This window comes from Pantherophis guttatus, chromosome 15 (assembly GCF_059756535.1).
Source record: "Pantherophis guttatus breed Tessera chromosome 15, ASM5975653v1, whole genome shotgun sequence".
In the NCBI taxonomy this organism is placed as follows: Eukaryota; Metazoa; Chordata; class Lepidosauria; order Squamata; family Colubridae; genus Pantherophis; species Pantherophis guttatus.
Window position 1 is genome coordinate 6,560,873 of NC_142077.1, and position 14,554 is coordinate 6,575,426.

General features: G+C 45.0%; 1 protein-coding gene across 6 annotated transcripts in view; it reads right to left on the minus strand.

The window, feature by feature from the left end:
- RERE (arginine-glutamic acid dipeptide repeats) overlaps window positions 1-11,884 on the minus strand; it is a 267,303-nt gene extending 255,419 nt beyond the window's left edge. For all 6 annotated transcript variants that reach the window (XM_087878886.1, XM_087878881.1, XM_087878883.1 and 3 more), the window contains exon 1: window positions 11,772-11,884. The gene's annotated coding sequence lies outside the window, so the exon portion shown is untranslated. The remainder of the gene's footprint in view (window positions 1-11,771) is intronic.
- Between the last annotated feature and the right edge of the window lie 2,670 nt (window positions 11,885-14,554).

Here is a 14,554-nt window from a genome sequence, read left to right on the forward strand (position 1 = left end):
AGAGGGTGGAAATGTTGGTGCATCTTATACACCGAATAAAGATATTTTTGGCCTCCCGAAACCCCGCCCTGTGCATCCTGTTTTCTCCAAAAACAGGCCCGTTTTTCGCAAAAACGGAATGCACAGAGGGTTTGGGAGGCCTGCAGAGTGCTCCTGGGGTCTGGGGAGGGCAAACAACAGACACGTAGAGGCCAAAACCTTTTTTTTTTCCCTTGTTTTCCTCTTCAAAATCTAGGTGCATCTTATACTCTGAAAAATATGGTAGTTCTCCCTTTCTGGTACAGTCCCTTTCTCAGTGAAATAATTTCTAAACAGGGCTGTCACAGAATGCTAGCTTACAAGCCTCGTTCCCTCTTTTCTATCATGCAACTGGAAACACGCCTGAAAAGGGATTGAAAAGATCCCAGCAAGTCTTACGAAAGAACCAAGGGATTTAGGTTCACAGAGCAAGGGTCTGCCAGCTGTTTGCATCTGTAGATAACTAAGGGGTTCCTAGAACAGCCAAGGGTTCGAGAAGTTTGCAATTTGTTTTGCGTCTCATGCAGAGAGGCCACCCTGTAGTTTATCTGGAGGTGGCCTAACAAGCTATGAGCAGAAACGCGATTTACCCAACAAACCATTGTTAAGTAAACCATAGGACAAAAGCAAGGGGTGAGAGCCCAACGCAGATGGAAAATCTGCTTTAAATGACAAATTTGGTATTTTGGCTGGTTCCTTTCCGTCAGCAATTCTGCACAAGTGTTAAAAACTCAGGTTCGGATAAGTCGAGTTAAGAGATGAGGCAAATAATGGGACAGTATAAAAATCAGAAAGAAAAAGAAAGCCGCTGAAAATCACTAGGGAGAAAGGACAAAAAGGGTATTTAGCTAGAAATTCCTGTTTTTTTCCCCCGCTGACATTAAATAACATACTTTGGCACACAACTTCAGGCTTCCTGTTAAGGAAGATAAGGAACCAAATCTCTAGAATATTTGAAATCTGTTTTTTTTTTTTAAGCGAAGTCCACATGTGCAGAGTGCGTTTTCCCTCTGACAAACAGCTGGCAAAGGAAAAGAGAGACGTGGGGGGGAAAGGCAGAGAGATAAAAGCAAGAAGCAATATCATTACTAGGATTTAGGAGCATCCCAGTTTTAAAAACCTGACGCAAGCCAAATATGAAGTTGTCCACGGAGAGCAAATATTAGCATTGCATTAAGCCTGCATCTTGACGTTCCCAGCCTGCCTTTTAAGGCCCGCTTGCTCACTGGTGCAAGGAATGCTATTAAAAACTGCTTTGCATTCTGGCTAAACCAGTTTCTAATATGGTTTGTTTTAGAAACAAAGGAGGCTGTCTTCTCTCTCCCCCCCCCCACACACACACACTCTAAACACATGCTTTTAACCACACAAGCCACACAAAATTCTGCACATCTATTCTAAATCTCTCCCCCATCCTCCCACCCAAGAATTGTCAATCAACATCTTCGGATTCTCCTGCAATATTTGTGCCGGTACCTCTCCAAAGAATTAAGCCCTTTTGTCTCCAGTGATTTGGAAAGGATAAAAGATTCATCACACACAGACGAAAAAGAATGTGTGTGTGTGTGTGTGTGTGTGTTTGGGAATAAAACGAACAAGAGATCACAGCCAGCCATCTTCCAAAAGTAAACTGCTAAATCAACTGAACGCATGAACCAAAAAGCAGAACCTGCCTACTGTCAGATTAATTCATATTAAAAAAAAAAAAAAATCAAACACAGCTCCCCTGAAAATAAGACCCTGTCTTATATTTTTTTTTGAACCCCAAAATAAGTGAACCTTTATTTTGGGGCGCGTGGAGCAAGACGGGGCTCCTCTTGCCGTCTTACCTGATTTCCAGCTCTGCGTTTAAATATTTTCGGGGAGGGCTTATTTTCCGGAGGGGGAGGCTTATTTTAGCGCATTGCTCTCAAAAGCCCCATTGGGCTTATTATCAGGGGATGTCTTATTTTCGGGGAAACAGGGTAGTAAATGCTTAGGATAAAATAAACTCAAATGTAAAATTTTAGATAGAAATAAATAAAAAGCACGGCTTGCATTTTATTCTTTGGAAGAAGAAAAAAAAACAGGCAACCCAATGGACAAAGATATTCACATAATTTGAAGGATGTCATCATGAAACTAGCCACTGGCTAAGACGCTGAGCTTGTCCATCAGAAAGGTCGGCAGTTCGCCGGTTCGAATCCCTAGTGTAGGTCTCCTGCGTGAGCAGGGCGTTGGACTAGATGACCTCCAAGGTCCCTTCCAACTTTGTTACTGTTACTGAAACAGACTTGAAAGACTGTATACATTCATTCAGGCTTTTTTCTTTTTTTTTTTTTTAAAGGTACCAGATTGCACCAAACTCATCACAGTCCTCTAACGGCAACCCTGTTTCAGATACAGGTTGTCCTCGACTTACGACCGTTCAAAGTTAGCACGGCACTGGAAAAAAAAAAGTGTCACAACCGTTTTCTGCAGTTACAATCTTTGTCGCATTCCCCATGATCAAAATCCGGGCGCTTGGAAATTGACCCATAGTTATGACGGCCTCGGGATCACGGGATTCCCTCTGGCGACCTTCCGACGAGCAAAGCCAGATTTGCTGAACAACCGTGTTACTAACTTAACGACGGCAGCGATTTCGCTTCACAACTGCGGCCAGGAAAGTCGTAAAAATGGGGCAAAACTCCCTCAACGAATGTCTCACTTAACAACGGAGATTTGGGGCTCAATTGGGGGTCGAGGACTGCCCGTACTTCAAACCAAAAAAGGCCTGGCACTTTCAACAGAGGCACTTAATTTTAGTATATCCAGCTTCACCTCAAACACTGCATCGCTTCTACTGCCTTTTAACTTTCTCTTTTTTTAAAGGGAATTAACGCCCCACCCACCCACCTTGGAGATAAAAGAATGTAATCTTGATGGCACAGGTTTCTTTCTTGTTTTTAATCCTCTCTTTGCCAAAAGTCCTCCAAGGCCTTCGCGTATGCGCACCTTCGTGTATGTGAACCGGGCGGCTGCTCTTTTGGTTTCCGGCGCTGCCACGCGCGTGAACACCAGCTGGCCGATGCGGTGCGCCAAAACTCGGAAGACCAACAGGCAACGGCTCGCGTGCCCGGAAAGATGGCTCTGCATACCATTTCCGACAAGTGACTGTGTCCAGTCTCTTCTTAAAAACCTCCAGTGATGGAGCACCCACAACTTCTTGTGGCAAGCTGTTCCACTGGTTAATTGTCCTGTTAGGAAGTTTCTCCTTAATTCTGTACAACTCTGCACAGGAGGAGGAGGAGGAGGAGGAGGAGGCCAGGTGGTCTTTGTATTCAACTCACCAAGAGTCTGATGCAGAAACAGCCGTGTTTATTACTCATTTCCCTGTTTGTCGCGCAACCCACGAAAGAAACCGGAAGGCTCCGGCTTTCCAGGACTTCGCGCAAGAGGCTCAACGGGCACTTTGGCCATTCGATGGCACTTACAACATCGCGCAGAACCTCCCTGCTCATTGTCCCACCTGCCAACTTTCCAAAGAGTTATTTCCTGCCCTGCTTTCAAACGCACCCGCCCCCCCCACGCTGTGCAAAATTTCTCCCGGGGAAGAGGAGCTAACGGTCGCACAACAAGAGAGAACCAACTTCTGCAGAAGAGACTCTAGCCCCGAGTCGTAAAAGAGAGTACAAGTCCATCAGGATAGCAGCTATGGAGTTGTCTGAGACACAAACCCATTATCCACAGCCAGGATCTTTCTGATTTGTGGCATGGGCGCCTCGAGCTCCAGAGTGAGATCTCCAGAACGTCAATCTGAAAAGAAAGGAATTGAAGGGAGTCCTAGACTTAAAACCGTTCAGTTAGCGACTAGTTACGACAGCACTGACTTGGTCCTCGCACTTACAGCCACTCTAGCAACCCCATGATCAAGAGATCAAAATTCAGCTGCTTGGCAACTGGCATATATATTTATGAAGGTGGGCAGTGTCCCAGGGATCATTCGATCACCATTTCCAGCCAGCTTCCAACAAGCCATTAAAGGGGGTTGGGGGAAGCCGGATTTGCTCAACGACCATGTTAACAACTGCAGAGATTCGTTTAACAACCATTGCAAACAAAGGTCATAAAATCGGCTGTGACTCACTTAACCTCGCTTAACAACAGAAATTCTGGTCCCAGTTGTCATCGTTAAACTGAGGACTGCCTGTATTCCAGCTTCGTTCTGGACTTTTGAATCTTCTTTTTTTTTAACAAGTCCGACATCTCGGCAAACAATCAGAGCCAAGAACCCAGGAACAATCACAGAATATAACTTTATTACGGTCATAGGGCCAGCAAAAGACATCACCGTTTACAATAGATTAAAAAATAGTACTGACATTAATAGTGGATAATAACATCCCCGTTAGGAAAATACATGTTCTCAAACAGTTAGGGACACTCCCTAGTTTGTTTACGTGAGTGGGAGAGCCGATAAGTATCTGAGTAAATACAATTTTCCAAAAATTGTTAAGAGATATCTCCACAAAATTGACAGCTGTAATTCTGTAACCATTTTTTTTCTTCTGGACATTGCAGCAACACAGAATTTTGCCACTGCACGCATGATAGCCGGGTTGGAGGATAAAGCCTACATAAAAATTGTCTGCCCTCCCTGGCAATCTCTCTAATAAGGGGAGAATATACATACTGACCTATAAACTCTGTTTATAACTCACAGTACAATAAAACATGTGAAAAAAAAGGTGTTGTTCCAAATTCTTGAGCTCTGAAAGCAAAGGAAGACTTTCAGACTTCCAATTCTTGCTCCAAAATAAACGTGGATCTTGAATAGCTCCCCCACCCCAGATATGGCCCGAATAGTTCAACCCCCAGTGCTTGCCCTTTTTCAATACCTTATTTCCCCGAAAATAAGACCGGGTCTTATATTAACTTTTGCTCCAAAAGACGCATTAGGGCTTATTTTCTGGTTAGGTCTTATTTTGGGGAAAATACGGTACTAAATGCACCCATCTGGCTGACAATCTTAACAGGGGCTTATTTTGGGGGGTAAGGTTTATATTACGAGCATACTGAAAAATCATGCTAGGGCTTATTTTCTGGTTCGGTCTTATTTTGGGGGAAATACGGTACTAAATGCATCCATCTGGCTGACAATCTTAACTGGGCCTTATTTTGGGGGGTAAGGCTTATATTACGAACATCCTGAAAAATCATGCTTGGGCTTATTTTCTGGTTGGGTCTTATTTTGGGGGAAATACGGTACTAAATGCATCCATCTGGCTGACAATCTTAACTGGGGCTTATTTTGGGGGGTAAGGCTTATATTACGAACATCCTGAAAAATCATGCTAGGGCTTAATTTCTGATTGGGTCTTATTTTGGGGGAAATACGGTACTAAATGCATCCATCTGGCTGACAATCTTAACTGGGGCTTATTTTGGGGGGTAAGGCTTATATTACGAGCATCCTGAAAAATCATGCTTGGGCTTATTTTCTGGTTCGGTCTTATTTTGGGGGAAATACGGTACTAAATGCACCCATCTGGCTGACAATCTTAACTGGGGCTTATTTTGGGGGCAGGGCTTATATTACGAGCATCCTGAAAAAAATCATGCTAGGGCTTATTTTCCAATTGGGTTTTATTTTCGGGGAAACAGGGTTGGCATTGGTTTTCACCACCCTGAAACATTTCTCTTGGCAAAAAATAATAAATACAAATAAAATCAGAATAATTTCTTTCTTTGGCCAGGCAGTCTCAGGTAATTAGATGCTGTATCTGCCCGTTTGGAATCTGACTGAAGGAAGTCAAAGTAACGCCAGGCTATCCCCAAAAATAGCTCCCATTATCATAAATGGGTCTATGCATACGTAATGAGATGAGACTAATTTATATTCTGTGAACAAGATGAATTAGATAAACAGAGTCCAGGTCAGCCTGGGTTGCATGAGTGAATGCATCTCCTTTCCCTGCTGTTTTTTCCATTCAGGATCATTTAAAACTCAAGATTTATTTTCATTTCACACCACCTCTGAATGTCAAGAGATGCTTCCCAGTTGTTGTTTTTTCCAGCCACCGAGCACAAGCTGCTGGCCATGGTGACTTTTGCTTTCTAACCCAATATTTCACCCAGCAGGTTACTGGGTGAAATATTGAATATTTCCTTTTAAGGAATTTTTTTTTTCCTTAAAAAAAAAAAATTGGGACCTAGGTGCCAAATACGTCATTCTTTTCAAGTTGAGTTTGTTTCCGACCTGAAGGTCTGTCCTTAAAAATATAACACAGGCACAACAGCTTTAATGTTAAGTACGCAAAATTTACGCTGCATTCACTCAGAAGAACCTGCAGAGGTGATGGGAAATTATCCCAAATTCTAGAGATGAATTAATTGGCTTTAATTGTCATTTATTTATTTTATTTATCTATAAAATTTATAGACCACCCATCTTACCTCAAGATAACTCTTTAAAATTGTTGCTCTCTTCCAAGGACCTTGAGACAACAATAGTAATAGAAGAGAATGTTGCTCAGGATAGGAATAGGAAAAGGAATAGGAAAAGGAATAGGAATAGGAAAAGGAATAGGAATAGGAATAGGAATAGGAATAGGAATAGGAATAGGAATAGAAATAGGAATAGGAATAGGAATAGGAATAGGAATAGGAATAGGAATAGGAACAGAACAACAGAGTTTGAAGGGACCTTGGAGGTCTTCTAGTCCAATCCCCTGCTTAGGCAGGAAACCTTACACCACGTCAGACAAATGGTTAGCCAATCTCTTCTTAAAAACTTCCAGTGTTTACAACTGCTGGAGGCAAGTTGTTCCACTGGTTAAGAGGCAAAAAATGGGTCCGTTTTTCACAAAAACAGGTTGCGCAGAGGGTTTGGGAGGCCTGCAGAGTGCTCCTGGGGAGAGGAGAGGAGAGGAGAGGAGAAGAGAGGAGAGAGGAGAGGAGAGACGAGACCTTGGAGGTCTTCTAGTCCAACTCCCTGCTTAGACAGGATACCCTACACCACTTCAGACAAATGGTTAGCCAATCTCTTCTGAAAAACTTCCAGTGTTTACAACTTCTGGAGGCAAGTTGTTTCACTGATTAATTGTGGGAATTTCTCCTTGGTTCTAAGTTGCTTCTTTCCTTGATTAGTTTCCACCCCTTGCTTCTTTTGTCCTGCCCTCAGGTGCTTTGGAGAATAGCTTGACTCCCTCTTCTTTGTGGCAGCCCCTGAGATATCGGAAGACTGCTATCATGTCTCCCCTAGTCCTTCTTTTCATCAGACTAGACCAGGGGTCAGCAACTTGTTGCTCCGGAGCCACATGCGGCTCTTTGGGCCCTCTGCTGTGACTCCCTATCAGGTAATGCCACCACTGGCTGGCCCCGCCTCTCGCCCTCCCCTCCCAGTCACTCTTCGCCTGGCCTGAGAAGGTAAGGGATGGAGAAGTGGCCAGGGCAGAGAGAGAGATACAGAGAGGGGCGGAGAGAGAGAGAGAGAGACATAGAGAGATACAGAGAGAGGGGGAGAGAGAGGGAGGGAGAGAGAAATATGTCAAAAGGATTTTGCGGTTCCCGGTGTTTTTTAACAACTGGTTCTCTGCCCTAATGACCGGCTGGGTAGGCGTGACTAGTGGAAGTGAGTGACATTGAGTTGGCCACGCCCACCCAGGTTTTGTGACTCCCGGTGTTTTCTTTTTTGTGGGAAATGGGTCCAAATGGCTCTTTGAGTATTTAAGGTTGCAGGCCCCTGGACTAGACATACCCAGTTCCTGCAACCGTTCTTCATATATTTTAACCTCCAGTCCTCTATAATCATCTCTGTTGCTATTACACCCCCCACCAATCCCCACTCTATTACACCCCCCACCAACCAGAATACAAATTCCAGGGAAAACTCAAACACATCTGTACACAGTCCAATATAATTCTCTCCTGCTCTACTGTTGGGACAGCATATGTGCAGGAGCAAGCCTTGCAAAATACAGCCTAACCAAGAAACAAGCCATAAAGAAGGAGAGAGAGAGAGAGAGAGAGAGAGAGAGGTGCAACATTAGACCAAAAAATGGGTTATGAACTTGAAAGCCAAAGGAATCTGGCTACCAGCAAAGCGTAGATGGAATTTCATTAGAAGGAGATAAAGTTAATATTTGCCATACGTTGCCAAAGGCTACAACAACGTGGTATTTGAAGAGAAGCCAGGAATGCTTGGAAGATAAGAAAACATAAGGAGCCACAAAAGCGAAGTGGGAAAACAGCCGTTTTCATCCTGGAAAGTTGTAATGGAAAGCAGGGCCCTTCAGGCCACAGCCTATATATCCCGTGGAACTGCTTAACATAAATTCTGTAGGGTGGCCTCCAGATGTAATGAGAATGAACTCCCTATTGCCAGGTAGGCAAGCTAGTTAAGGGTTTTAATCTGTCCCAGCAGGGTACTTCTTATATTTTCTTAACCAAGAACACTCACTCAGGAATATTCAACAGCAACGTAACTACAAAGGCCTTAAGTACAGGGTATTCTTTTGTAACAAGTTTCTTCCTGAGAATATCTGCGGCTCAAGGTTAAATTGTGGACCCCATAAGTTTATCATGCATTCACAGGCCATCATGCTAGAAGACCGCATAAAACTGAAGAGAGTATCATCTCTGTTCTTGGTAAATGTTTTAAGACTAGATATCAAATCAAAATTAAAAGGGATGGGAGCCCCAGCCAGGGAGATGCTGGGTGATCTTGCTTAACCTAACTTAATAGGGTTAGTGTCATCATAGGAACACAGCAAAGCATACACATCCCCTAAATCTGTACACTAATCCTGACAACATCAGATATATTAACATATCAGGATTTGCAGGGCATTGTCTGATCGGGTACAAGTTTGGAAAATTATAGAAAACCATTAATTTCAAGGGAGTGCAAAGATTGTTATGACTACGGGATTATAAAATGTGGCTTTGGGATTTACAGGTCCCGGATTCAACAAGAATGCTCTTTAAAAAGTCACCCGAGTCCCTTATTCTCCCTTCTTCACCCATAAAATTGAACTAGATAAGCTCTTGTGGGAAAGAGGGAGCCCCTGGCAAAGTTAAAACAGGCTACAAAAATAAATAAATAGAGCAATCAATTTCAGCATGTGCCAATTTCTGGCAAAAACAGGATATTGCCCGATAGTCTGACCTGATTATCCGTTCATCTAAAGCAAGGCTGTGCACTAACCTACAAATATATTGTCCTACAAAAGTCCAGGCAAGTCTGGATTTAAGAGAATAGTTAATCTAGAATGTCTGAGGACCCCAGTTTGAGGGGTGGGGGGGAAGAGAGTGGTTTACTAACAGAGCACCTTCTCTCCACTACCTAGCCTCAGAGACACCTTGGCTATATTCTGCAAAACAGGTATTTATTTAATTTATTTATTTATTTTAGAAAATTTATATTGCTGCCTCCTCACACATGGCCAGTAGCTTACCATCCCTTATCAAAATAAAAATATTTGGGGCTGTAAAGCTAGGGCGAAGAGACAGTACTTCATCTCTGGAAGCGTAAAAGTTACTACAGGGACTCCTCCACTTACAACAGTCCACTTAAGCGACCGTTCGAAGTTACAACAGCACCGACAAAAGTGACTTTGGCCTGTTTTTCACACTTACAAATCCCGGCAGCATCCCCGTGGTCAGATGATCCAAAGGTAGGTGCTTGGCCATTGGCCTGTATTTCAGATGGCTGCACTGTCCTGGGGTCATGTGATCACTTCCCGCCTGGCTGCTGACAATGGGGGGGGGAAGCCAGATTCGCTTAACGGCCAAATGGTTCACTTAACAACTGTGGCGAGAAAGGTCATAAAATGGAGCAAAACTCACTTAACAACAGGGTTACCTGTACACTCTTACGTCTGAAATAAAGTCATACTTCGAAAGAGAAGTAGTCAGATCAATGAAAAAAAAGGGAAGAGTCTTTTGTGATTTTTTCCCCCGTACCTCTCACCTGAATAATTGTTTTGGAGCTATGTAAAAAGCAGGACAAGTATGGGCCAGTCATGAGTGAACAAACAATAAGGCACGACAAGGGGTGTCTCTTTTTTCCCCCCACTCCTCAGCAACCAACAAATTTAGCATGGCAGCTCTTCCAAATCAGAACGTCAATATAAAAAATGTGGCAAATAAATTATCAGACAAACTTTAGACACAAAACAAAACAAAAAAAATTCATATATTAAAAACTCCCTCCCCTTGTTTCTCCTGCATCCTTCTACCACCTTGTATTTGTGAAAAACAGTTTAAAAATACAGTGAAACATTTTAACACATTTTGTATGCCTTAGCACAGTTTAAGAATACAAAAGCACATCAAACACATCAGAATGAATGAAATGAAATATATTTAGCACCTGCCTTAGCAGCTGAAATTAAGTGTTACAGCACAGGTAGCATTAGACTGTAATCCTACAATTCAGTCACACTCACACTAGCTGAACAAATATTTCTTGTTATGGTACACAGCTCATTTCAAGGTCGGTTTGCTTTATTTGTTATTATTAGAAGTATATAAAAAAAAAATCATGCTAAGTCCTGACATACATTTTTAAAAACAGAAGCTCAATATTTATATCATGTTGAAAATAATTCTGGCACCAGCGAAATAGATCAGAAATAGAGCCAAACACTTTGTAAAATTGCCATCCTTATATAATGTCAAGGGATAGAGCTGTTCACAGGCTTAAGCCAGTCAGTAAAATTAAAACCAAAACCAAGCTGGTGTTCGAAAATAAACTCAACCACATGCTTCAATGAATGGATGAATCACTTTTTGTTTTTGTTTTTTATAGCCAACTTTTTAGAAGCTGAAACTCTGCACTTTTTCTGACCTCTTTTTTTCCCACCCACTCCCAAAAAAGTATCTTTAAAAAGAGGAAGCCCAATGAAGACAGGAGCAATGCAATTCGGATACATAAATTTAACAGGCATGCAATGATATCCTGGTTAAGAGAGTATGTTTTTTTAAAAAATAAATAAAACATCTTTACCACGATAAAACGTGTTTCCCTTAATGCAACCAGAGTTTGTATATGCAGACAATTTCCAAATAGGGCACAGGTTAAAAACCCTTCCCTCACCACAATTCGTAAGTAGGTTTCTTTTTTTTCTTCCACCACTCGGGATTATTAAACAAGATTATGAACTTTTTTTTTTTTAAAGGAAAGGAGAAAGAAAATAACTTAGAGATGCCCCATACTTTACTTAAGACAAGTATTTTTTTCCCCTCTGAGGTCTCCCCTCTTCCAAAGATGCACTCAAAAGGATATTGTTTATTTATCTTTCCTTCACAGTCACAAAACCTCACATTTGGCAAAATGTAAACCTTTCACAGCAATATCGACCTCTTTTTTCCATGTTCATCCACATGGATTCCCATTTTGAAAGAAACCTCTGATGCTTAATAGAGAGGGAAACACGAGTCCTACAGAGGCTGTACAGAGGGGGGGGGGCAAGCAAGAAGGGGAAACAAAAAAAAGCACCCCCAAATCTAAAAATCTGTAGTAGGGTTACAGCCGCAACCGCCTCTCTCTACGACATTTCGAAGGCGAAAACGTTTTTTAGTGTCATACACTCTTTTTTTTTGTTTTTTAAATGTATAAATAAGCTCTAAATATAACCAGGGCCTCTCTGTGCACACAAACAAAAACCTTTTTTTTTCACCCCCACTCCTCCTTTTTTCTCATCCTTTCCTACATTAAAAAGAGGAGCCTTTTAAACAAAAGCCATCAAGCCAAACGCACCCCCCCCTTTTCTTTTTAAATTACTTACCTTTCTCCTCCCGATTCACACCATCAGTAGGGGTTTCTCTGGGGGTGGGGGTGGGTGGGATGGAGGGGGGCAAAGAGATCCCAAGCAAGATCTAAAAAAAAAAAAAAAGAGGAGAGGGGGGGCAAGGAGAATAGGGGAAGCAAGCAGGTGGGGCCAATCAATGGGTGGGGGTGGGTGGGGGCAAAATGGGTACCCTGAAATTTTGATGGTGGAAGAGGAGGGGGGAGGTCGTGGAAAGGCTAAAAGGGCTACAAAGGGGGGGCCCCCCTCCCCAGCCAGGAAGGGGGGGTCAATGGGGGGGGAAGAAAGAGAGAGATGTGAAGGGGGGGAAGAGAGAGAAAGAGAGAGAGATGTGAGGGGGGGCTCTGCTGCAGCTGGGGGGGGAGATGCTTAGGAAGTGGGGTCTTCCCCTTGCATGTTAATGGAGGGGGGGGTCTTTGGAGGAGGGAGGGGGGCGGGAGGGGGCGAGGCTGCGGTGGGAGGGGGGGGTCACGTGGTCAGTGATTAAAGGGAGGGAGGGGCCAGGGCTGAGGGGAGGGAGGAGGAGGAGGAGGGGGGAGGGGAGGCTCCAAGGCGCCCCCTCCTCACTCAGGCCTGCTCTTGCTTGAGGCGCGATCGCCCACCAGGCCAAGGGGGCGAAGGACCCACACACACACACACACACACACTTGAGGGAGGGGGGGGCGTGAAAAGAAGGCGGGGGGGGAGGGAAACAGCCGGCAATTTCTCTCCTTCGGGTTTTATTCTCTCTCGCCTCCTCCGTCTTATTTTTTTTTGTTTTAATTCCTGGCCCCCTTTCGCCTTCTCCTTCCTCCTCCTCCTCCTCCTCCTCCGGCTTTTCTCCCCTCTCCGCCGCCTCTTCTCCCCCTCACACACAACCACCCAGCAACCACCCCCCAGACAGGCCCGCTCCACCTGCCAGTAACGCGCCTCCTGATTGGACGCGGCCCCGGCCGGCGCGTGCCTCCTCTCGCGCGCCGTCCGTCCCTAGGACGAGAGGGAGGGGCGCGAAGGAGGCGGGGTTGGGAGGAGGGAGGAGGAGGAGGGAAGGAGGAGGAGCCGCCTCGTGACGTCGTCGTCGTCGTCCTCCTCCTCCTCCTCCTCCCACTCCATAAGCAGCCGCGGCCAATCAGCGGCCAGGATGGAGAAAAGTCCGTTTCGAAGAGAGGTGGGAGCTTTTCCAGATACATACAAAAAAAAAAAAAAAAAGAGGAGGGCTGCTCCGGATTGGTCCAGAAAGGGAGTTCGGGAGAGGCGGGGCGAAAGGCGGGGCTTCACATCCTAAGCGGCGGTTGGCGGCTCTCCCGACAGGCGCCCCCTGCAGGCGGGATGGGAGGGGGAGGGAGAGGAAGGCGGTGCCCCAGGGGACGATGGGATATGTAGTCCGGCCGACCTGAGGGGATGATAGGAAGTGTAGTCCCCCAAAAAAAAACAAAAAAAAAAGGGCCAGGGCGGATGGGAATTGTAGTCTTATTAACAGAAAAGGGGAGCTGCAGCAGCACCAGGGATGATGGGCTTTGTAGTCGTTTTAGTTCCCAGGGATGATGGGTTTTGTAGTCATTTTTCTTCCCGCGGATGGGAATTGTAATCCCACCCGGGCTGGGAAGTGGAAAAACTGTTTTAACAGTCACAAGAGTTGGAAGGGACCCTGGAGGTCATCTAGTCCAACCCCCTGCCCACAAAGACGACCTTGTATACTAGGGACTCGAACCCCTAACTTTCTGATGATCCACAAGCTCAAGTGTCTTAGCCAGGGGTTGCTAAGGATCCGTGACCGGGGATGATGGGTCTGGGAAGAGCCCCACACCCTTTTGAGGCGCAGATCTCGGGATGATAGGAGTTGTAGTCCCAACACCACCCCTGGGATGTGAAGGTTGAAGGGAGCTGCCCAAGAAAATTGCTTGCTGTGAATGATGGTATGTGTAGTTAAGAAGCACTGGGCAGAGGCGTTGGAAGTTGTAGTCTTAAGTCAGAGAAAACTGGCTCAAGGTCCATGCTTGTATTGCATGGGTTTGGAGTCCATGTCAGGCAAAGGATGGGTATTGTAGTCCCCATACAGAGGCTGGGGGGGGCTGGTTATTTTGCATGGGTTTGAAGTCCGTGTCGGGTAGAGCATGGGCATTGTAGTCACCATGTAGACTGGGGAAGACTGGTTATTTTGCATGGGTTTGGAGTCCGTGTCGGGCAGAGGATGGGTATTGTAGTCACCATGCAGAGGCTGGGGAGGCCTGGTTGTTTTGCATGGGTTTGGAGTCCGTGTCGGGCAGAGGATGGGTATTGTAGTCACCATGCAGAGGCTGGGGAGGCCTGGTTGTTTTGCATGGGTTTGGAGTCCGTGTCGGGCAGAGGATGGGTATTGTAGTCACCATGCAGAGGCTGGGGAGGCCTGGTTGTTTTGCATGGGTTTGGAGTCCGTGTCGGGTAGAGCATGGATATTGTAGTCACCATAGAAGCCAGGCACAGCTCTTGGGAGGCACCATAGAAACAGCTGATGGAATTACCACCCTCTTCCCCTCCAATTGCTTTCACCAAGGATGATGGGGGTTGTTGTAGCCCATCAGAAAAGACGGCCAAAAGGACCACAATGGAGTATTATCGCCCCACTGGCTCAAAAATCATCCCGTCTGGGGATAATGGAGCCTGTAGTCCTGCAGAGATTGAAATCCCAGATTGCAGAGACAGCAGTGCCCAACTCGCTCAACTTCTGCATTTACTCCAGGGTAAACCTGCCACACACAACGGCTTTCTTTGCAGCTGTCTTAACAATTTCCATTTCACTAATC